Source organism: Strongylocentrotus purpuratus, unplaced genomic scaffold, assembly GCF_000002235.5.
Source record: "Strongylocentrotus purpuratus isolate Spur 01 unplaced genomic scaffold, Spur_5.0 spur5_scaffold_12, whole genome shotgun sequence".
In the NCBI taxonomy this organism is placed as follows: Eukaryota; Metazoa; Echinodermata; class Echinoidea; order Camarodonta; family Strongylocentrotidae; genus Strongylocentrotus; species Strongylocentrotus purpuratus.
The window spans coordinates 22124021-22150335 of NW_022145597.1; the positions used below are offsets into that span (position 1 = coordinate 22124021).

The following is a 26315-nucleotide window of genomic DNA, read 5'->3' on the forward strand; positions in this document are numbered from 1 at the left end:
TTTAATGTAATATGAAAACTGATACACTCCCACATAAATACTACCTATAGAGTGCTCAAAAGAAGTGTATGTAAGTAGGCTCAGCTTTAGAATCACATATTGTTAAAGAGCATAATTATTGTATTGCTTGCAGAGATATAAGGCGCAGAAGAATAACACTTGTTGCTGTACAAAAATCCGTTCAATAGTAAGGCCTATTGAACCACAATATTGCAAAAATCATTTGTTTCAATGTCATGCATGGTTATTCGTTAAACAATGTTCATTCTGACATTATTTATTAAGTGTTTTTGTGGTAGATATTCACTCTATTGATATACAACACCAGTTTCAAATACAGGATATAAGAACCTTATTTCGTCACGCTCATAGCATGTAGATTATTTTCACCTTCCTTTCGTTTCACACACGACCTTCTAATGATGTTTGTGAGCAAATTAGAATTGTGACCTGAGAATAACTTCATACTTATCAAATAATATCAAATCAAAGTCAATAAATGTTGTGCGAGCTTACAAACAAACAGTGCATTGGCTTAAAGAGTACAATAATTTTGATTCGGCATGATAGTCAAGCATTTGAACTTATACCTTTTTTCGTCAACTAAAGTTATCTTATACTGACAAAATATATAATACACTGCACTACGCTGAACTTGTAATTTGTATCTTTTATTAACAGCCTCTTTGTTAAATTCACAAAAGTAAACTTAAGGAAGGTCTATATACCACCATTTGTAAAGATTTCACATCATTAATGAAATGATTTTGTTTGCATGATTAAACTTATGGTAGGTAAGTATGATTTAGGAGCAGAGACTGGGTTTTCAAATTATTTTAAGGGTGATTGAATGAATTTGATTATTATTTTTGTTTTAAATCTGTCCAAAGGAATGAGGTCTGTGAAATTTGTTATGGTTATAAACAAGACAGATTTGTTTGACTGATCATTGAAATATAATTTCTATCAAAGTAGTTTTAACGCATAAAAATTGTTTGCCCTACGACAGATCTTTATCAGCACGATCACAATCTAGATAAGAATGTCTGGCCCATTACGCCGGGGTTTGTGGCGACAACAATACAACAGCTACGCTCGCTTTCACCAAGATCCCAACTAAGTTTCATAATTTCTGCACAGCAAAGGGATCTGTTCTATAGCTCTTTAAAACGAAGTTTTGACGGGTAAGCACAGTGCAGGCACCGTCGCAATGGTGCAAATAAAAAATGGAAAAACAAGGCGGAAAAGAGCCACGGGGGCAATAGGCGCAGTCATGTGGGACCTTCGCCTGCCGTCACGGCTAGTTTGCGACACCATATTGCCGATCATTTGGTTTTTCGTGGGATTCCTATAGCGTTTTTTTTTTCTTTTCAAATTTATGATTTTGATGGTAAACTTGTCTAGGATTTCACCCTCTCCCATTTTGCCTGGTTGATGTGAAGTAATAGAACCCTTTTGCCTTAGGGATATTTACCACGTTGCTTGGTGTACATACACGCTGTGTTGGTTTGGTCAAAATGAAAGAAAGAGAGAGAGAAGAGAGAGAGAGAGAGAGAGAGAGAGGAGAGAGAAGGATGGAATAATTTCTGAAGGGCTTGTGAAAGACAGGAAGAGTAGAATAGAAAGCCCCAACATAAAGAATGATATTGCAATGTAAATAAAGATAAACAAGTAAAAACGAAATTAATTAAGACAGGCAGAGATGGTGTACAAAGAGAGGGAGTGAGAGAGAAAGAGAGAGAAAGAGAGAGAGAGAGAGAGAGAGGAGGGGGGGGGGGGGGAAGTTCCGATAACACTAATATGAAGTGAAAACTTATGACGATTAAATTGCGCCAGGCATTTGCTGCAAGCATAATTAATATTTCATCGGCCAATTCTGTGGGCAAATATGTTTTATTGACAATCAAGATCATTTGTATGGACATTTTTCCCGAAATGTATGAACATTTTTTTTACCATCAATGTATGACAAACAATTTCATAGTGAAATCATGATGCGCTTAGTTAGTAAGGAATCATTTAGTTTACTTACTTTTTGGTATACTTAAAATAAGTTTTGTTCGCTTTAAGCTATAGGTTAGGGCATGAGTGCCGGATAAAATGAGAGCTTCTGAACAGTCCAGTGTTATAGTAATGCCAATATATATATCGTGGTATAACTTTTAGCAGAAAATCTTTAAAGAAACAAAATATGTATATACCAAAACGGAAGTAAACGAAATTATTTCTTACTAAAAGGATCATGATTTTGCTATTAAAAAATCCTCATGAAGGAAATAAAAAGGTAAAATACATCATTGTACCAAGCAGAAATAAACAAGTTAATAAACAACTCTTGATCTAATCTGTCAGAAAATAATAACTCAACCGCTTTTCTTCTGTGAGTTAAAGGACTTTTTATTTCATATCTTCTTCCACCCTGTGCACTGTGGAATATAATCTTCTAAACTTCCTCGACGTGCAGTAGGGCAATGACGGGACTGACAGGCCGACGTGAGCGACGGTTTCTCCTTCGATGGAAACTTACTCTGCCGTGGTCTCTTCTATCTTCAAATATTTGTCGTCTTTTTTTTCTTCTTCTTCTTCCAAACCAGTAGCCTACTCTATATTTGCTCATATAACCTAAAGCAAACACCTACAAGAATAAGGGCCTTTTCTCCTAAGGTAGCAAAAGCTAGGAAATAGTCACGTAAACATAAAAACTCCGAAATTGGAACTGGAACACAGAGGCCATATCAGTCTTGGTGATGTTCTGCTCTTTGTTTCACTTGTCAGATTAATGTAAGAGTTTCTTTAAAAATGGGACACGGCTGAGATCTATTTATCGCTTAGGAGAGGAATATTAGGTCAAATTTGTCCGGCCAATTATGACGACACGTACCTACAAAAGCACACATTAATGATAACGATTTCGGATGGAGGCTCTTCCTAAACAGACATAATTATCATAATATTCCAGGTGTATAGCTGCTCAATAAACCCGGATCGACACGAATTCGAAGATATTACAAGGGTTCATGGAATAGCATGATGGACAGGATTGGGAAGTAATTAAGAAATTGTCAAAGTATGGTTCTGCTTCCTTCTTTGGTATCGTATACGATTTCGATAAAAGGTTTCAAATGCCATCAATCTTTCTCCGACTTTTTAATATATTTTTTATCTGCATCTACAAATTAACCTGGCATTCTTTTTGTAATTCATAAAGAGAATGATATATAGTTTTGTGAATCCCTCAAAGGCTTGTTAACTTGATAACTTGATAGTCGTGCATTTACCCGATTTGGTTACACTTCAACTAAATTTAGGGTTATGTTTACCGCAAAGACATGCACTTTACCCAGCCCCAACATTATTTTACAGTGCACTAAATAACCAAATATTGTCACATTCAAAATGCACTTTATTATGATAGGTAGAGAGTTAGGGTTAGCGTCTATGTTTTTATATGAAAGCACAATTTAAGTAGTGATGTCATGCAATATTATACATGTATATTGTTAGTATATAAACCATGGGATACAAATACAAATGTGGTTTATGGTATTCATAAAAAGCAGTGTTTAGGTAACAGGTCACATTGTAATGTTCCGCAAACATTACTCCTATTTAGGTGTTCATTGGGGCTTTCTCACATTCGGTTCCCAGCCCTGTAGGTGGCCTATTGTATCGAAGATTGTGAGGTATTATATCTTTTAGCAGCATTGAGTCATATCATTGTAGTGCTACTTTCTTTCATCCTCCTTCAGAATTCCTCGCACCAGGCAATCAAAGCGTATTAACACATTTCCCCCCTTTCACCAGTTCACCGATTGTATTTCCTCGTAATTTACTGTAGAATACTTTGCACGGGTGTATGGCTTTGAAAGACGTTCGCCAATATACTAAACACCGCTTTCCAAAGCACTAAGCATTTACTTCAAGGATAGGTAAACTTTCATTAACAATGCAATTAACAATGTGGTTCTCTTAGCCTTGTATAGCGGCCGAACACTGGTCTATACAGGTCCACAATAATGAGGATTCGAAACGCAACACGAAGCTTCTATAGCCGGTTTGTGTAAACTCTGCTTTGTATCAATTATAGTGGTTGTATTGAACATAAAACGTGTTTAGAGATGAGGACAAGTGTTACAGTTGTAGCTTATTGATATTAGATAAAAGCGATGTTTATATTTTGCAGGGCTAAGAATGTGGATGTTTGGTTACTGAAAAGCTAAATACATCAATTCTACTATTCATACGTTACAGGTCGAAGTCAGACTAGTTTGTAAACGATTTCGTCTCCTGCGCATTCATCAAATGCTATACCATCTGTGTATTTTACCACCTCATATAGGAGTATGACAAAAAAAATAAAAAGGGAGGCCATATATGAACAGAAGAATGATAGTTTGATAAGCATTTTCTCTTATACGTTTTTAAAATTGTAAATTTATGCAAACTGGTTAATTTAAGAAACATAACTTCACAACAATCCTTAAAGCTTATATTAACCTGATAGCTCAATCGAGTCAAATTTCGGAACATAGATATAAAAATGGCTGTCGTTAACAATTCACAAATATGCTGTCGAACGGTATTTCTAAGTCCTTGGCACCAATTTTTCGGGGATGTATCCATAATGAAGAACATAATTATTATCTATCATAAAATGTAATTTTGGCAGATCTTATACAAACATAGAATCCACTATTGGGGGTACTAAATAGGAGCTTATTCATTGGCGATCTTTGTGAGAGGCGGTAAACAACTCCGTCTAATTTCATGCTCTAATAGTATGAGGGGCAGATCAAAACAATTTTTTGGCAGATAAAAAATTGTGCTCTTTCATCAATTTTCTGTGTCAGCTATCTACCGAAATACTCTTTTGCTCCAATATTTACGAAGCGTAAGGCAAGTACATCACTCATTAGTTCGGTAATTTATTTATGATACGAAATACAAAAGAAGGATTTTCAGATAAGGAGATAGATGGACAAATTAATACATAGGGAAAGGTATCGCAAATACGGAAAGTTGTTATAGAGGGTAGCTTGATTTTTTTATCTATTTCTCTTCCATAAATAGAGCGAATTAAGGACTAGTAAAAAGAGAAAATGCCAGCAAATCAAATGAATAATAAATAAAACTCATTGGAAATGTTCTTATATACATCCTACATTTCCAACTGTATATACAAATAGGAAATTAGAAGCATTCGAAGTTCTTAATGTAAGATTTACTATTTGTTTCCCCCTTAGACCTAATTATAAATCCATTTGCCCATCTTTCTCTTTCTTCCAGTATTATTCTATCACTCCATCCCATTCTTGTTTTTTCCAGATCGAAGAAGTGAGTGCTTTTTTTCTCTTCTTCTTTAGCAGCATCGATCGGGTTTAAACAAATTGCCTGAGGCGCTGGCGTCGATAATCCCGGGGAACAATAGCGACTCAGTATGGCGAATTGTCCTGCCTCTCCCCGTGGCGGATTTGTATAGCCTGTTGCACCGGGTTATTATTTTTTTAGCCCCTCAACAGTGCCGAGCGCTGATCATCCATTCCCTCAGATTATACCAGATGGGTGTGTGCGCGATTTCGGGGTGAGGGTGTGGGTGAGTAAAGGGTCGGGAGTGCGTGCGGTTAAAATGTGCGTGGGTTGCATGCAGGAGAATGCACGTTTCAGCCAAGGGTGGTGTGCGAGTGTATGGGATTTTCTCCCTGATGCATCGGCATGCTGCCAAGTTATTATTTTTTCATGTATTTTCTTTGGGTCATAATTTTCAAGAGACATCCCTAGCAAGAAAGTGCATGAAACTTGCACAAAATTACTTCACAAAGATCAAAACACCATTAAACTTCGGTACAAAAGCAAATGGCACGATTCAAGGGCATAAACTCCTTTCTGAAATCGATTCTCCTTCCTCATTTAACAGCAATTAGTGTATAATAATTCAAAGTCTCAGCTTTCGATGGTACATAGAAACTTTATAAAACAATCAGTATAGTAGGTATGTTTTGAAAATGAGACAATGAATAGAGAATAGAACAAAAGCTAAGTAGATAATGATAAAATATTCCAGAAAGCATGCCCATAATGAGTTTCGCAGAAGCTTCATCATAACGGCATTATATATACTGTCATTGATCTTGATGTATACATATTTCATGAATAATGACGAGATGGAATACAAGTTGTATCAAAATGTCTGGAAATACCTGACACTGCGTAACTATACAAGGGCCATAGGGCAAACCCATTATTTTGTATCTAGAGGAGATAACTTCAAAACTTCTCTGAACAGTTTGAGCATAAGTATGTCTAAATTTCATTCTATACCGTTCAATGTTCATTTTCCATTAACGATTAAATGATTTATTTTAAATAGATAAACCGTGTTTTATTGCCTCTTCAAATTTTCTTTAACAAAAACGCACATTTGGATGTTTAAACTATAAGGTCTTGGCAATGACCGTACAATATGTCAATTCACCGACAGGTTTTTCGTCAACGAACAAGAATTTACTTCGAGTGGGCGTTTATAATCATATATCTCTTCTTTCATAATCTTTAATTCGTTCCGACTGCGTATAAACCCAGGTGCTAGAGGAATATATCAGCTCCACCATAAAGTATATTCCATCCATTCAGTTAAATCAGTGACCCAGTCTCCCGAGTGTCACGGCTTTATGCACATCATCTTCCATCAGAGGCCCGCTGCAACGAATTCCGGAGCTTAGATCAGCAGGGAAAAAATGGATAACAATAGCATAAAATGTGAAATGGGAGCATACACACATATGTCTGTATATTTTGCGTGCTAGCGGTGGAGTTGGCAAACACGTTTGAAGATTCGGGACAATTGAAACGCGGAGTTTATCTATTCGGCAGGGGGTACTTTATTATTTTTCCATCAAAAAGGAGGACTGAACTTTCTGAAAGAGAGGAAGTAAAAGGTGCCAATCCAAGGATGTCATGCAAAAAGAAAAGAAAGAAAAGAAAAAAAGATATATCGAAAGGGAAGATTCATAAAAAGGTCCCCGATGAAAATAGGCATATGATAAAACGAGTCATCAGTCTTATAATAACAAAATGTTTCCTGTGAAATAACACCTCATATAACCTCAATTTATCCTCTCGGGAAAACATTTCTGGGGAAAATTATTGTCAACCATTGCCCAAACATAAGGGCATACCAGAAGCATGACTTAAGCATCCGTCAAGACAATATCAGATCATAAATATTTACGAAATATGGTAGCTAAGTGCAAACCATATTTTTTTTCCTTAATCACGAGTTTGGCAACTTGATCGTTCAACCAAATTGAAAATCTTTTCGGAAAAGGAATGATAATCTTTAGAATACACAATTATCTCAACATGAACCACATGTCATTTAGTAATGGACACTATCTCCGGTTATGCAATTCGCAGAGGAATGATGATTCCACATCAGAAAGGTCCTATTCTTGAATAGGACCGGAGCACCTGAGTACCTGAAAGACCTCCTCACCATAAAGCAATCCCATTAATCACTCCGTTCATCTACCCCTACCGTCCCAGAAGTCCCCAGAACCCGACCCATCCATTATGGTGATCGTACATTTGTGTATTATGCACCAGTCCTCTGGAGCAAGCTACCAAGTGACATTCGAAACATTCGATGCCTAGAAACCTTTCAGAAACAGGTTAACAAACTTTTATTTACTCAGAGCTTCTAATGCTACAATGTTTTTAGAAAGATTCGTGCTTTTTGTTTTGTAAAGCGCCTTGAGAAAGTTATTAGATAAGTGCACTTTATAAGTATTCATTATTTTTATAATCAATTGAATGCAACTTATGATGACAACAAGAAAAGGTTTTACCTCACTAATTCAATTTCTTATCTTACCGCCCTTATAATAACGTTTTTTCTTCTTCATATGGTAACTTTCGGTTATTAGTGACAAACTAACACGCGACATCAACACTATGCGCACATATTAGCATAGATCCGTGATCCGACATTTGCTCTGACGACAATTACTAGGGGCTTCATATTCTTGGATATAGGGTGAAGTATAGCGTTTGGTCTAGGCATGGACCTACTATGTCTAGTAGGTCCATGGTCTAGGGTTGAAGTCAAGACTTCTGTTATACCTCAGTCACACTGCCGAAACGACTCCACATCGACTGCCAAACGACTAATTCTTGGCCATTCGTGGAAGTGTCGTATTCTGTTCGGTCTGTTTTTGGTATGTTGTTGGTTCTGTTCGTGTAAGAATGTAATATTAAAACTACAATCACGTCGACAAGACTGACCGACTATAGACCACATAAGAATAAGAAATTACTTAACTCCATGGCCAAATAGTGGTCGGTGTGGAATCGTTGAGGTGACGTAAGAAGGTACAATGTGTGGAGGGTAATGATTGTAGAGCATTTGCCTTCGGAGAATGTGTCGTACGATATATGCCGTACAACAGAATAGACATGGGAATATAAAGATCTAGGACAAAAAACAACAGTAAACAAAACTCGGGGTTATGAATTCGGTGATGACCATCTATGCACTGAGATGATTCAAATCAACTGACCCGGAACGATATAATTTAGTATAATGCGTGGGTCATGGCGGTTTGGAGGAAAACAAAATAAAAAGAGGGTCATGATTTATCCTATAAATTACCTGAAAAACAGGCAATTAATATTACTTAACAGAAAGCTCAGGGATTTTTTAAAGCCATTTTGACCATTGAACCATCATTTATGGCCTAGGCTCCGTAACTATGGTCGAGAACATAATTTCCCCCATTTTTTCGAGAAACCTGGACAAGTTAATCATTCAATAATGTTAGAAAATGTCGTCTGCATGGTCAGAGTCAGATGGGTGTTAACTCTGTAGTAAGGTATACGACTTAAAGCCCTTCTGGCACCGAACAGATTATAGGATATTTATATTACCCAAAATAGATACGAGAGCATTTGTAATGATAATTAGTAATCTTGTAGGTCTATGGAACAGTAGAGCGTAAAGACATTGATCTTCAGTAAAAGTTTTATGCTAGACAATGTTATATATTTTTTTTTATAAAGACCAATTAAAAGAGACAAATAACGTGGACTGTATAAGCAGGCGATCTTTATGTACAGGTTATAACAATATATAACTATTTTTTCCCTCTCAAATCAAACAGAAAAGGGGTCTTTCTATACCATTCCTCGCTTAAGCAAGTGTGACTCTTTTAATTAATAGGCAATTAACGGTATATAGGGCTTAAGGCGTGGCACAAAATGAGTTCAAGTGATTAACATGCTTACCAACTAATTCAATTTCCACCAATAATATTAAGGAAGGGGGCGAGGGCAGTGGTATACGCCGTGGTAAATATTACTCAATTATAATTAAAAAAACACATACTTCATGCGCGTTAACCATAGAATAACTATATTGTTTGTTCACCACAGCTAAAGTGGTAGAAATTTGTATGTTCCATTTGTATGTGACATTAACCTTTATTAACCTTGCATTTTTATGTCACCTTGGTCAGGATTACAACTGTTTCTCGACAACTATTGCTTCTCTTTATATTTTTTCTAATTAAAGAGGATACTTGTGGCTTCAGAAATCGACGCGATTGGTCGTATTGATTTTTTCAAACATATCAATCATACGAACCTTGACAAAAACAATCAACAACATGGCACGTTGATGGGGAGGATGTGGTAAAAATGTATTGATAAATCGTTAAAAAATGCGGACATTTCTTTCAAATTAACCCTTTTCCATCTTAAACTTGATAAGAAGTTTCGCTTTTACCTGTCACAAATTACTAAACAGGATCAACATGATAATTATCGTTGGAAAATACGGAAAATGAGCACCGCAACTAGCTACAGTTTCTCCTAAGAAGCTACCTATTCCTCCTGACCGGATCAGGGGTAATACTAATACCGCACCCCTTCTTATTACCCCTAAGACTCTTCCACCACCCTGTGTATGAACCCTGCGAATCTTCTTAGCACCGCAGTGACGCAATAGGGGTGCTGGATGTATTTACAAGTAGTGTCCCTTATACCACTACTTATACCATCCCTTAAAATCGAAACAGCAAAGGTGTAATTTGGACAGAGATAGCGAGATAGAGAGAGAGAGAAAGAGAGAGAGAAAGAGAAAGAGAGAGAGAAAGAGAGAGAGAGAGAGAGGGGAAAAAGAGGATCGAGAAAGGGGTAGAGTAATTATGAGTCGTGGAGCAAAGCCCCCTCCGAAAATCGATTTGAAGCTCGTCGGCGCCAACCGGTCCGTTTGATGTCCTGCCACCGTGAGCGACAACAAACCGAGGGATAAGTCGAAACTTAGTTTTCCCTTCTCTTTTTTTTCCAGGGTGGTATGATCGTTTGGGGATTTAGAATCATCGCGGGCATTGTTCCGAAGGATAGCTTTCCTTTTCATCCCTTTTGCTCCCTTTCGATATGGATACTTAGCCATGTGAATCGGCAGGGGCTCGGAGATGTTTTTGAGTCGGTATTCCTCCTAATGCTTCGCAAATATCAATTTGTAGACTGTTAAACTCAAACCCGAAAAAGGGGAAGATCACTACAAAGTGAAATATTTGATTACTCAAATTAGTTTGATTGTTTTCTCCACAATGCTTCGTTCCCAGGTTCCCCGCAATGATTTGCAGGAACAATTAATAAGCGTTGACGTTCGAAATTAATTGTTATAATATCAGATTCCGGGAATGACATTAAGTAATCCTTATCTTAAAACCACGTTGTCATGCTCATCTCTAAATGTGTTTCTTGTTTTCCTAAAATATTTTATTCGATGCATTTTATACATAAGATTGTTCCAGGATATAAATATGAATAGAGAATACTTGCTTTAGAAAAGGGAATCGAACAATTTATGAATAGAAGAATCAACCAGAAGTGTGGACCTAAGATATGGCCCGCCATCTCCTTTCTTTCCTAGCCGAATTCTGAGAAAACAGGTGCCCACAATATTGTAAACATAATTTGATCATCATTCATTTATTATTGATGAATCATATCAAACAGACGATTCACTTTGTTTTTACATAAAATGTGCTTGTCCTACTTTAGTACTGCAGAGGTCATTGATGGGCATTGATGTCCATCAGAATTTACAGTTTACAAAGTGATAGATTAAATATATTGTTTAATGAACAATTTCATGGCTCCTAATTAAATTCCTTCATATAGATGCATCATGAGGAGACAATAAGTAAAGAAAATGAAATCACAACTCATATCTAGTTATTTCATATTTTCAAAATAAATTCAGGTTATTTCCAAATCTATCTTCATGTCACTAGGCAAATTTATAAGGCACATTTAGTTGATTTTATGTTAAAAGAAACTTTTTATCATGTGGATATGTTATTTCTAATGCCTACTTCGAATTCTATGTCAGAATTCAATATGGTGATTTCCCGGTCTCATTATTATTCTGTATTTGCCAATGCTTTCAGCCCAAACATGAACAAATATAGATACATGCTGAACAAAAGATTACTCATAAAGCCATGCATTATCACAGAAATAGTTATTCTATCTTTTAGCTATATAGGCCCTATCTTGTGAGGGACCGATAAAAACAAATCAACGATTTTCTTTCTCCTGTCATCAATATTGATGATGAGGAAGACATGGGTCTGTTCTCGTCCTCAGCTTTTCTTATCGACCCAAGCAAAGAGGAGTTCGATAAGGATCAATAATCATCGATCGGAAACATTTCTAGGCATAAAGTTTGAGTTAAAGGAACGCATTCGATAAATGGTATGCTCTGCAGCTCTATAAAGATTAATGCTTCGTATCATAGGTACACGCTTAATGTATAGATAGTAATCTTGTACATGTGTGTGTATATATATATATATATGATGTATATAATGGAGCAAGAACAGAAAAGAGGTCTTCCGAAAATCTGTGACCTTTTTTTCATCAAACTTGTCTGATTAGGTAAAAAGTTCTTCAGATTCATTTTTCCTGTCAATGGTAAACTTGCCATCATTTAAACAAAAATGAATAAACAGAAGAGATTAATTTGATTTGAATCATTCTGGTAAGACCTTTTATTATTGAGAAGAGGGAAAACTGTGAATAGGTTTATCTTATTATCTTATTCATACACAAGATAATATAAACTACATAATTTGAGGAACATGTATTATGCTCTTAAGGTGTAACATATATTATTGAATTATAATGTTCCTACATTGAAGACCTTATCTTTCGTCATTAATATCTTTATGGAAAATATACAATATGTCCCTGTTGTTTTCTGCTTACCGTTTAGGCTATAATACATTGTGGCGTTTTCCTCAAGTTCTCCGCATACCAAAGCATACATGGACCACTATCTATCCCGTCTCCATCGGGCGACCATACCATGGTCCCAAGGGGTTCAACGAGGGGTACAGCGCGTTCCGCTTTTTTGTTCCATACTCCCACCTGCCGCACCTTAAAGCTCTAGGCCGGCAGGGTCGGTAGCTTCTCGTTCAACTCATTGGAAAAGCAGCTGCTCTTCAAGACTTCCTCATATTGTCGCTGAGAATCTATTTTAAATTAACGAAAACAGATACATACATTCAATAAATTACATGGAAATCATACAGTGTGAAGAGTTGGAGTAGATGTTTTCAAGACATACATTTATATTCACCATTTGATTATTTTATTCGGGTATAAACAATTGGTTCTATCATTGCCCAAGTATGTATTGGTTCTAGGCATACAGCGTGTATAGATGTAAAATATTTGCAAAGTTGGTTTCAAAATAGAAAAACAAAATTTCAATACACTTTACAAAAGCTACTAGGGAAGTGATAATGGAGATGATAATTTGGATAATTATGGTGCGAAACCAGATTTATTAGATGAATAATTTTCGGTCTCAGTCGCGAATATCATTATATTGATTGACAGAATCCTGCACATGTTTATGTCACAAAAATATATTGATAAGAATGACAAAACACAGAAGTTTAAGAACAAAATAGAAATACGCACATGTTCAATCTTTTAATTGGACAATAGTAAAGTACCAGCCGACTGTAACTGACGATTGTTGGTATTTCAATAAACAGATAGAAAATATAAGTATCTTATTTACATTTCATCTTGCCGTTTTGAATGAATCAAAGCAACCGGTCATAGATTTGACAGTGTTTGTTTTATTTTCCTGTGAATATATGGATTACTACAATTTGATTGCATTTTTTCCATTCGGATGTCATAGCGAAAAAAAGTATTTTGTCATTTTTGTTTTGAAAGGAAAAACGAGAGGAGAAAACTCTAGCTTGTATTGGTAAAGGTGCATTAGTAAAGGTTGCCTGCCCATGCCATTTTTTTGAAAATTTCGCATACCACTCTTCAATTATGAGGATGACAAAGGAGTTCTTTTCTTCGTATGACGTACATTTAAATATGTTTATATCCAACAGCTAGGTGGACTGTGCTTTAAAAAAATGCATGTCACGCAATATTGTAACACCACAAAGATTTCACAACTCTTTGAATATGGTAGAGAGAAAAGAAAATGTTTTGAAAGTAATTTCGATGTCTTCCTATAGACATTGACTAGAAATATTTCGCATGTATTTTGAGAGTTAATTCTACATTAGAAGTTAATAATAATACTAATGATTATAATAATGAGGATAATGATGATAATAATGATGCTAATAGTAATGAAAATAATTATATGGTAATATCAAAACTACTACTAATAATGATATTAGTAAAGTCATGTTTTTAGAGCGCATTATATATATATATATATATAAGATCTCTATGCGCTTTAAAGATGAAAATAAAGAAACTACAAACGTATGCATTTACACTAGCTTAATCTAAACAAAAATTTACCAGGCTTCTTGAAGTATTCAATTCCTTTCATCTTATTCAGCCCTATGTATTTATGTCAATTGTTGATGCAGAAATGATTTAATATGCAAACAATCAGTTATCGATACGAAAACTGAAATAAGGTTTTCAAAGTATTTTGTAATTGAAGTTGTGCTGGTACCTTCACAAGTGCTTGTTATGGTTCCAAAGACATTCCTTTTCCCCCATTTGTATATTCACTTAAGAAACCTAAAGAAACCGGTTAAGTATGCTCTATTGCGAAAAAGCACCTCATTGTAATTTTTTATAGTTTCGGTTTACATGTGAATATCATTCATTAGTAGGGGTCATCAGGTCAAATGATTTTCCATGTAAGAAAGACCAATACCTGTTTTCGTTGATGTCAATTTTGTCACACTATAATTAGGTACGGCTACGACTCTCAGGTATAAAATTTGAATCTCGCGCCAAAAAGATATTTCGCGGGTAGTGAAGAAAATGGTTGGGTTCTGATAAAGATGAAAATAATTTGTAAGCCTTTTCTTAATTTTATTACAACGTATCCGAATTTTCTATAGAAGCCATGTTACTCAATAACACTTTTCTCGAAATGCCCTCATACTCCATGTGGACATAAGGAAAGTGGAATACATGTACTTTAACAAAATAATGTGGGCCAAACTTTTGAACCACGTGTTTGTGTAGTCCCATATAAACTTATTCATGTTAACTGAATGTATTCATCAACAAGATTGAGTCGATTGCTATAACTTTGATGATACTGAAACCTCACAATACATGCAGTACATAATCGTTAATTGGCTCTACCTAATGAACTTATCCTATTTACTACTGGATTTTCTTTTCACAATGCAATTACATGACCAGAACTTAGCTTTATTATGATCAAAGCGGTATACTAAGAGATTAAAAGAAATACGGTTTTATGGTTTATAGATCCCTGAAGACTAGCTCAAGGTCCATTATCGATCACATTCACATTCTCACTTGACACATAAGATGCAAATTCCATCACATTAAATTCCACTCTCCTCATTAATCTCATCTTTCCTTTGTTTTTAATTAAGTAGAAAAACGTGTAAGAAAGGAATTATCACCAATATTTTATTAATATTCTAATATACTAATATACATAATTTGTGTACTCTTACCAGATGTCAAAATAAATCGACAATACTCCATCCATCGTCCATCTTAATTCATCAAACTTCAATTTCCGTTGTTAATGAAAACCCGTTTTTGGCACAAAATCCATATTTTCCTCCCATTTTCTGCTCTCCCACGCCGTAATTTTATCTTATCACCTCCGCTACTTCTATCTAAATGAAACCCCTGTACATTTAACTACGCTACTTAACCCCATACAGCCTGCCAGAGAAAAGGCAAGGTTTGGGTTTTTGTTAATGTTTTGCATAGAACAGCATAAAGGAACAGGTTCTTTTCCTCTTTTGCAATAGGAAGGTCTCGGCATAAAAGCCCATGGAAAATGGGGGTATTGTGGGCCCGCATAGAGCATTCTCCCCGCATTGACGGGCTATACAAACTCGGGTGTATGGTGGGCTATACAGCTTTAACCAGACGAAACGAAACCGTGGCGTATTAAAGCCTTTCCTTCAATAACCCGTCCACAAACCCTCTTACGCTCACAAAAACCCACACACACGCACACAATGATGTATCCACAATCAGTCTTTGAGCGCTGAACAAAACTCGCTCGCGTTTCCCTTTCTTCCCTCCGCTTGTGCTAAATATCAATGACAGGAACAAAGCTTGGGTATACATTGTTGAAAGTCATTGGAAATTCTTAAGAGAAGAATGAGCATTTTGATTTCAAACAAGAGAGACAAAAGCCGTGTTTTACACCCCAGACAAATCTTATTTAACAAACTTCCAACCTTACAATGTAAAACACCCGTTTGAGTTGTATTGATGATCTTTCGGGTATTAGAACTGTCCACACAATTTACTTAAGCGCTTGTCGCGTGTGGATGAAAAGATGATGATTACAAGTAGCGGTGGTGGTGTTTGAATTAACAAAATTGACAAATTGAATTAAGCTATTCATATACAGCCTGTATTCATGGGTTGATTATCCTATTTAGAGGTAGGCAAACACTGTAGAGGTATTCCTATTTACCGGAATTCCTTTCAATAATTCTCAGTTATTCAATTCAATTCAATTCAATTTTATTTCGCAATATAAAAATCAAAATATACAAAGTAACAGTAAATTTTAACTATGTTTACAAAGGTTATATGCGGGGCTTTCCATGAAGGTTGCGAAAACCTGTGAAGTTGGATCGCCCATTAAAGAATGAAAAACAAATACAAAAAGAAATATAACATATTATAAGCACACAACAATAAATTAAGTAAAATAAGCAAAGTACAAACACTTCAACTATCTATAAGACAAGAGAAATTAAAATAGAGAGAAGAAAAACAATATATAAAGGGGGAAAAGAAAGGAAAGGAAAACAAGATAACAATGAAAGAGGGTTCAGATATACAATTTAGAAGAAAAAAAAAAATCAACAACTGAGCTGATTAGTAATTATTTAGTAGTAAGATTTTATATTGTTTTCTAAAGGAAGATATGAATTGTGATTTCGTTATTACTTGGGGAATCATATTCCACTGTTTAGGACCTAGATAACTCATTGATTTAGCTTCATAACTAGACTTAACAGACCATAAATGAAATTTGTTGGAAAGCCGTGTATTATAATTATGAATTTGACTATTATATTGAAAGAGGTCTGAAAAGGGGGCAGGTAACAACTTGTTTTTATATTTGTACATGAACGTTGCGATTTCTTGCTTATTTATATCATATATATTTAATAACGAAAGCTTCTTAAACAAAGGTGCTGATGGTGCTAGATAATGAGAATTGGTAGCTATTCTTAAACATTTCTTTTGAACTTTAAATAGTGAGTCTAATTCAGTTTGTGTTGCATTAGTGGCCCATACAATATTACAATATTTCAAGTAAGGGAAAATAATGGAATGATATAAAGTTATCAAATTTTCGGGTAACAAACTATATTTTAGCTTATTTATCAAGCCAGCATTTCTGCTGATCTTATGTAAAACATTTGTGATATGGTCCTTAAATCCCAAGCAATTATCTAATACGACACCCAAGAAGTTAACGGAATTACTTAATTGAATAAGTTTATTATTAATGTAAATGGGAATATTATCGTTATTAATTAAAGGACCGTTATTGCTAGCTATATCGGAAATTTTGGAAATTTTAGATCCTATATTATATTTAGTTTTTCGAAAATAAACACATTTAGTTTTGTCAACATTCAGGGACAATTTATTTGCTTTTAACCAGTCAGATATATTCTTAAGCTCATTATTTAGAACGCGGACAGTATTATTCAAATCTTTAGATGAAAAAAATATACTAGTGTCATCAGCAAATTGATAGAAGGTTAATAAGTTAGATGATTTACAAAGATCATTTATGTATAAAAGAAATAGCAGGGGACCCAGTATTGATCCCTGAGGTACCCCAATAAAGACATTTAACGAAGAAGACAAAACACCGTGGACAAAAGTATGTTGAACTCTGTTTAAAAGATAGTCCCTAAACCAGTCTAATGCAATCCCTCGTATTCCACATTGTTGTATTTGTCAACAATTGTATTCGCCATCAATTTTATTCGACATCAATTTTATATTCGGCATAGGCCTACATTTAATTCGACAAAAATTTTATTTTACAAAATTTCTTTTTTTTTTAAATGTTATTCGACAAAATATTTATTCGACAAGAATTTTATTCGTTATGTTTCGGCCATTCAACTTGGATGTCATTTGTGTTAGGTGAAGCAATATGTTTTAAGAATATGATGTCAATTTCAATGTCTGAGAATCTAAATAAAGATCATTCCGCTAGAATTGACTACATTACCTAACATTATTCGGATTTAATAGGCGCCTTTTCGTGAGGATATACATACTTCTAAATACTACTAACCCGACTTAAGACGAGCTTCCATGATAAGGCGCTCAATCTCTCCGGGAAGTCCATCCAATCAGATACCCATTTACTCCCTATGGGCGGAGAGTGGTTACATGGTGATTAATGTCTTGAAAAGATTAATTTTGAGTTGTAAGTTTCAAATACCCTTGTACTTTCTATTGAAATTCTATGGATTTTTTTGTTAGGAGTGGTACATTGGGGCAGAGAATATAATTTGATACCCAAACTAACAGGTTTGTGTGCCTTGTTATTTTTCAGTAAAGACACAGCATGAATAGAAATGATTAAATATCTCGCGCTTTCCACTTCACATTATATAATAAATCAGCAGGTTCTTTTACATAAGAAGGTTGCAGGCCATGTGCTTGTGGAGTAAATAATGAATTATTGATTTATAACATGAAACGTTCTGGCTTGGAATTTGGTAAACACAAACAATAAATCATGTTTTGTAACGCTATTCAATTTGACTCGGTAGCATTTTTGGAATACTTTAGATCTTGATTTTATCCGTAAAAATACAATATCGCACATTGTAATTCGTTTGAAGTTTAGATCCGTCTTTATTCATTCGACGTAGGTTCATCCGTAAATATGCTTTTCTTAACAAGGCTGGCGTCTCATATGTTTGTTTTTACATGCAAGGCCGGGCAAGCACGGTATAGTTTCTGTTTACATTCGTAGGCCATCAGTGCAAATATGTGCACAAATCCCTTTTGATAAAGCATAATACAAGTGTCCTCGTAAGCACACAGTGTGTTATGGAATAGATACATCTTTACGAAATGTACAATGGTAATATACCAGGGGCGCTGGGGTTCAAAAGGATGCCGTTTGCCGCTACTGGTATAAAGACCACGCCCATTTCCGCCACTGATGTGAAACGTCTTCACGATCTTGGAGCGAATTTTAAGGCCATTTTTCTTTCTGGGCAAGACTTACAAATCTTATTGTTGTGTATTGGTCTACTAGTAGAGTGATACAATAACGGGACAAACTGTGTACATGTTTGATATTCCATTGCATTGTAACATAAACTGTTTAGAAGTGGCTAGGAAACATTGCTAATGAAGCAGTGTAGTGCTTAATAGAATGTTGAAAATGACACAAGCCGTGAAAAGGCAATGGACACAGACATTAATATATGGGACTTTACAAACATGAGGAATCAAAATTTGGTCCTGATTTTTCAACTATTTATAGTCTCATTTGAAATATCAGGGCATTTCAAGAGGAAACATTTTGATGTAGCGTTGCTACCTCGATATTCTTCCAGATAGGAATACAACTGAGGAACCACATAAATAATTGTTCATCTTTACTAGAATTCACCTACCTTATCTTTAAATACAATTGAATGCATTATTACCATGCACATCGATCAGGATATAGCCCAGTGTGACTAATGGACGTGTTTTTCATACGTTCGTTTGGTCGAGAGAAAGTACGCCTAGCCCGCCAGAGCGCCGGGGGCGGTTACAATATGCATTTTCCCAATATTATTGTAATATGGGCCTAAACATACCGAGTGGGATTAAAGTGGAGGGTCCCGGGCCGTGGGAACAATATATTAAACGCTGGCTGATCCTCGATAAACATCTAAACTGAGCACATATTACTCACGCTATCTTCGGCGGAGGGGAAGGGGAGAGGGAGGGGAGGGGGGCGGCACAATCGACCAGTGGCAGTGCTTCCAATTGGAATTACATTATTCTGCTCCTTTCATACTTTAGACTGGACAAAATAAAATGTTGAAACCCTTTTCTTATTTGTTCTTGTCAGAATTTTGTTTGCGTGTGCCAACCACTTTTCCAGAATCCTGAGCCCGCCCTAAAAATCTAAACGATATCATATTTTCATGTACAGAGGCGATCTATATGCGAACGCTAGTTTGGAATCGCACTACACTGCCCCACTCTTAAATCCATGAAGCGGAATTCAGTAAAAAGCGAAAACATAATGTTCTTTTTCTAAACCGGTTTGGGCCCTGTTTTGTGAAAGTTCAATTTAAATTCAAAATTCAAAAATCAGTTTAAATGTTAAAGTTGTTCGTGCTGTATTATGTTTTACATTTATCTCGTATGTATAGAAATATATTGGTCGGTTGATCTTCTGTATAGACTGGGCAATATGAAGATTATTATCTATACTTTTACAATGTCAATTCGACTACAGTTCGCGTATAGAATGTATGCTTAGTGATGTTCATATGCCCAATTCATGTCATGAAAGATGATAAGGCTAACATTAATACTTGAAACATTACATTTCTGTAATAAATCTAGCTAAAGCTCTCATATTCTCTTCCAAAATGTCCTGTTTCTCATTTCTTCTTCAACCCCATATTACCCTGACCCTGAAAGCCGCAAAATGCTGTTTTCCTCAATTTTCTCCCTAAAATGACCTGTCCCAGGGCGGAATTTGTTTGAAAATACTAAGAAGCCTTTTCGATGGCGAAGCAATAAACTTTTAGTCTTTCCTCCTTTTCTTTCAGCTGTCAATTGCTGATGGGCAATATCGAGTCGAAAATTGGTTCAGCGCATTGTTTGGAGTGGCCCCGTGATATTTTGTTTTTAATCTTTCGATCACCCCCTCTTTGGTAGATCTTCCTCCCCTCTTTTTTCTATCAAAGTTACATATAAAAAAAGGAATTTTACCAATCAAAGAAAATGAAGGGAAAAAAAGAAGAAGAGAGAGGTAAAAAAATAAATAAAACGGCCTTATTTTGATGACTTATTGAAGTCCACCGAAGCGAGGGCTAATTCGAATTGAGTAATGGGTTCGGAGGAGTATATTTCGTGGTTTTAATCTTCTTTGGAAGAGTTTCTCATGACAATCAGCCCTTTTCTGTTATTGTCCAACTCACAAACAACTTTGATCCCCTTCAATACTTTACCCCAAGGGACCTACATCGATGCAATTTTCTTTTCTTAATTAGAGAAAATAGGAGGGAAAAACTTTTCGAAACTATTTAAAGAGAGGGGAAGAAGACCCCTTAATTATGGAGTATTTTGTTGGACTCGGCATGAGGATGCTTTAGTAAATGACACACGCATGCAAAGAGATAAACATCTTGATAGATATTGTTACTATAGCAACATTCAAAAATATTGGTAGATAATGTTACTTTAGCAACATCCAAAACTTGAATGACAAGAAATTAAGGGGGAGGGGCATCCAAGTAACCTAAAACCAATAAGACCGCCATTCCACTAGAGCGACCATGCCGGCCTTGTAAACCCTTAAAAAAGCCCCGAGACTGAAATATCGGTCTTGGTCAAGATAAAACACATGTTCAATTCCTCAAGAAGGCCCCCCCCCAAAAAAAACAAAAAAAAAAACAAAACAAACACCCAACCCCCCCCCCAAAAAAAAAAAAGAAAAAAGAAGAAGAACAGAAAACAGCAAGGTATAGGTCTCATTAGAAAATTAGAAATCTGATATTACTTCGAAGAATGCCGGAATGATGACAGATATATGAGAATAATTACAATAACACTAACATCATCACTAACAATGAGGATGAATATAATAATCATGATAAAAAGTTATTTTGATCATAATAATAATAATAACAATAAAAGTAGTGTTTGTAGTGGTATCTGTCGTAATAATAATTTAAACATTTTCATTAAATAAATGATTATAGCAATAACAATAATAATGATAATATCAATACTAATGGTAATGATAATAATGATAAAAATAACAATAATGATAAGAAAAAAAATTACACACAATAATACTAGAAAAACGTTTTTCCTTTTCAAATATTCAACTTCTGCTCGATCTCCTGGACTGAATACGAAACATTTCCTTCTCATTACAGCCAGCCAGAGATGAAGCTTGAACACAAAACGTTCCAGGAAGTAGGGGACAATCATAACACAATTACTAACGAGCGATCAAATTAGATGTACTGAAACAAGGCTGTATCTTTCTTCATTCTGTTAAGGGAAATCCCCCTTTTCATTTGAAGGGAAACTACACTGTATATTCATTTGTGTATATTGAGTATCCTGCAACACGAGAAGGTATCTATGTCATGTGGTGATTGTGTACACGCACATGGAGCAGTTTCAACCTGATAAATGCCCGTTTGAATACGAGGCGTCATTTTGTTGACCTACGCCTGCGTCATTGATTGGCGCAGCCTTAGAGGCACCATGTTAGCTTGATATCCTGATTGTACAAAAAGTAAATTTGAAAAGAAAGGTGAAAATATTGCTTTAAATTACTGACGTTTGGGCTTATTGTTTATACAGGCTTTGATAGCCTAGGTAATAGCGCAATTAAAATGACGCCTCATGCTCATCATATCATTATTAATGAATGAAAACTAGTTAGAACCAATAAAGCACGTTAACTTTCTACTTTCGACTGGCGTAACCTATGACGCGCCATATAAGCTTGCGTCATTAGCTGGTCGTACACAAAAAGAATGTCAAGGGAAAAGTATACTTGTTAAACTACTAGAGCATGATCGTTTAGCTCCACAGGCTTGATTGGTGCAGGCTTACTGAATTAAAATGAAGCTTCGTGTGCAGGTGGCGATGCAGCACTTTAAGAAAAGGTTATGAAAAAACAACTATCATGAGAAATTAAACTATTGCAAGAAAATGATATCAACAAGGATATCCCCTTCACACACATCTAGACTTGTCAAAATAGATGGACAACATTGGCTTGCTAGTCAAAAGTACAAACATAATTAAGATAAGTCTTCGAATAGATTTCCACCGACATGTTGATTTGTTTTCTTAGAAATAATGTTTTCCTAGATAATAGTTTGTCACCTACCGACGTTATTTGAAAATTGACAACCGAGCCATGAGGCCGACACTAGTTTTAAGCCCCTCTATGGTCCTTCAGAAGTGTTTGAGACTCTTTATTCCTCGTTCCGATTGCATCTAAAAGATGACCATGAGAGAGTCTTTTAAATCTTTTGGGAATTCTTCTGGCAGATCGAATGTGATCGTATCCTGTATCTGGAGTAAATATCTCCAGCACCAGGGAGACCCCCCCCCCCCTCACCCCCACCCTGTGAAGAGGAGATGAAGTTACCTTCGTCATAAAACCTTCTGCGTGCCGTGTCTCCAGCTTTACAGGTTAATCCATGAGAAATGAATTCCGGTAACCTATCTGTCATCGTAAATGTCACATTAGCCCCGGTGACGTATATAAAATTAAAAGGTTCTAACATTCAAACCTTGAAAACCAATACAAATGTTTAAGGTATTATGCCGAGCCAACAGTGATGCGTTCTCCGAATAAATAACAGACTCGCTCTGTAAGAATTGTGTCAATTCTACGCTTTCACCTATTTTACGAAAAATAAAATAAACATTTGCTTGACTTTCGAATAACCTCTCATCCTTTATCATGGCTTTATGTACTGATCAATTTCATGAGCAGGAACGAGAAAGAAAACGCATAATTACGAACAAAAATTACCTATGCTTCCACATACATTGTCATTCCATTTAGTTTGCATTAGCCTGTAGTTTGTGGTTGTTTTTGTTTCAATGATGTCTCCTTTGAGAGCGGCAGAAAGTGAGGAAGTATTTTATTTATGAACAAATAAGTTGAGATCGGTAATACGCATTGGTGCATTGTTCGCGAACAATGGCGCACTCATGAATATCGCGCGGGAAAAAAGGCACTCAAATTATGACGAGGCCCGTGATATTTCTCGTCTGCAGCATCTCCTCATCAATTATATTGGATGGCCTTGCAAGCTCGTTTGTGAATTAGGTGCAACATGCCTCACAGAGATGGATTGAAAATTAATCAATTGTAACGGGTGAGATTGTTTCTATTTATCTAATAACAATTGGAGTGCCTTTCCATTTCCCAATTACAACAATCTCCCTGTTATACTATTTGCCTTCCACTTTCCGTTTTGTTTTTTTGTTTAACCTTTTCTCGCCAAGCTCCTTCGGTCCCCGGGGTTGTGTGTACCCCTCCCCCTAACCTGTACGTTCGGACCTTGCTATATCGATCTGCTTAATGCCCCTGCCAATTTTAATCACTATTCTGTACGTGATTTAATGTTGCCAATTGGTTGCCAATTTGATATTATGGTGAACAAGAGGTGGTCAAAAGATAGTAATTACACCCATGCCTGTTAGCCGGACAATATTCAGGAAACAAAAATTAAGAGAATATTCCATTTCACTGTGTGAAAACCAAAGAAAAATAACAGGAATCGTTCACACAATAGTTGACATAATTATATAGGCCTATATTTTTCAGTAACAACAACGATTCAATTTTTATTTTTTATGGAGAATTTAATGAGAGACAATCTAAGTATTGTGCCTCCTGCGATACCCAGGTTGATAGGGAGAGTACGTGTCAGGCATAGTAGTCAAAGACATAATTTGAGAAAGAGAGAAAGAGAGACAGACAGAGAGACAGACAGAGACAGACAATGAAAGAGATGTAGAGAGACTAAGCTTACAGAAGATTATATCTGTGTTTTTCTTCTTTCGAGAATAAGCAAACCATTTAATAATTTCATTAATAAAAAGAAACAGGAATCATAGAACTACTTTTAAGATGATACGACAAATTTCATCAGAACCTTGTACCTCCACGGTTACACCACTTTAATTGCACTATTTTATCATCCTCATCGTCTCGCACCCACTCACCCCCGTCAAAACAAGACGGCTAAAATGTCCAGCACCACCACCACCACCTTCAAAGACCTCCATTCTTCGCTTCTATTTTAGGGCTCAGCCTTATACCTGTAATCACCCAAGTTCATGAAAGAACTCAAAAGAGATGGAAGAATTTCTTTTCTCCTCTTTCCTTTTCGAGGAGTGTAGTCGTGCTGAAAAACTTAAATCAACAGCTTAAAGGGAGAAACCTAAAGGATCGAGACCCTGTGTAAACCAGGGTTTGAAAAGGAGCGACGGTTGCACGCAAGGTGCTCTTCAAGATATTCCAGCCTACCTTCAGGCTTGGTATAGTGACAAGATGGGGTGACGTGTTATGGCCGGGGTGAACTCGTAAACAGGAGTTTAACTGTTTTTTCTTCTTCCAGGACGTCATTTTCCTGTCGAAACCAAATTAATATCTGATAAAAATCTAAGCCGAGTTAATGTTTTGTTTATTATTTTTAAAGAACAAATTTAATGTAGGTTGATAGCACTTTTTACTGATGAATTAGGAAATGGTAAAGCACCTCTGACGTGTATGAGAGAAACAGTGGTAAACCGAAGAAAAACTGAGCAGGTTCCATAAGGTCAAATAGGAGAGAGAATATGAGTGTGTGCGTATTGGTATGTGTGCGTGCGTGTGTCTGTGTGTGCGTGTGTCTGTGTGATAGAGATCAAATATGACTTAAAAATACCCCATTTCGGTTTTCGCTCTGCCTTCAAGTAGTTTTTGTGTGCGTGTGTGTGTGCGTGTGTGGGTAAGAGAATGTGTGTCGAATTGTGCGTGTGCGTGTATGTATAGGTGCATATATGGGTAAAAAATAAAGTGAAAGGGTTATAAACGCATTGTCCTTGAACCAGCGTTTGTGTGTGTGTGGGTGGGTGTGCGGTGCGTGGGTATGTGCAAGAGAGGGATACAGACTCGGTGCCTGTGCGCATGTGTGTGTGTGTGTGTATCATTTTCATGGTGAAGTATGTTACATTTATGTCAAGATCGGGGGGGGGGGGGCGAGTACTAACTTTAGAAAAGATGAAAAAAAGCATTTTTAAGTATAGGGATGAGGAAAATGGGAAAGCTAGGATCACATTTTTTAAAGTGGGAGCAGCTTAAGATTAATTAAGATTTGCTTTCTTCTCCACCGTGAGCTTGTTAAAAGCGTAACTCGATTTTGCGGCCTGGATAACTTATTTAGTATATTTTTCTTAAGTTGAGAATGTTGGCAGACATCCACTGAGTGAGTACTGTGTGTGTGTGTGGGGGGGGGGGGGGTGGGTGGGTGGGTGAGTATGTGTGTGAGTGGGTGAGTATGTTTGTGTGATAGAGGGTGAGTATGTCTGTGTGATGTAGGGGGCAGGGAGGGGGCAGGATTGTTTCAGTAAAATTATCTCCAGATTTGTTTTTTTTTGTAATATATAAGTAAATAACATTTACAATTGACATATTATGTTTAGGTACTTATACGTTTACTTTGTTGCTAAGTTATATTATACTGCAAATAAGTTTGTGTTTAATTATGTTTATGTAAAAGCATCAGTATTGAACACGTTTATTTTATTCGATTGTATGTCATGGTTTGTATTACACATCTGGAGAAATAAAACAAAATTGTTAAAAAAAAAAAAAAAAGTGTGCGAGCATTCTGGGGAAAATAAACAGTAGCAGAGTTTTAAACGCTGGATGTAAAATGAGCCATTTCACTTTTCCCTTTGCCCTTAAACCAGGAGGTCATTCTTTCTTTGCCCAATCACTCAAACAAAGTTTGTCGACAAACCTTTCCTTCTCGCAGGTCACAATTCCG

The 26315-nt window shown here is 36.0% G+C and overlaps 1 long non-coding RNA gene across 1 annotated transcript in view; it reads right to left on the minus strand.

Moving 5' to 3' along the window:
- The window catches only part of LOC105438039, a 28298-nt gene extending 12720 nt beyond the window's left edge, over window positions 1–15578 (minus strand). The window contains exons 1-2 of the long non-coding RNA XR_970810.2: window positions 15003–15578; window positions 12274–12539 (exon numbers count right to left, since the gene is read on the minus strand). This is a non-coding gene — a long non-coding RNA (uncharacterized LOC105438039). The remainder of the gene's footprint in view (window positions 1–12273; window positions 12540–15002) is intronic.
- Window positions 15579–26315: the final 10737 nt, after the last annotated feature.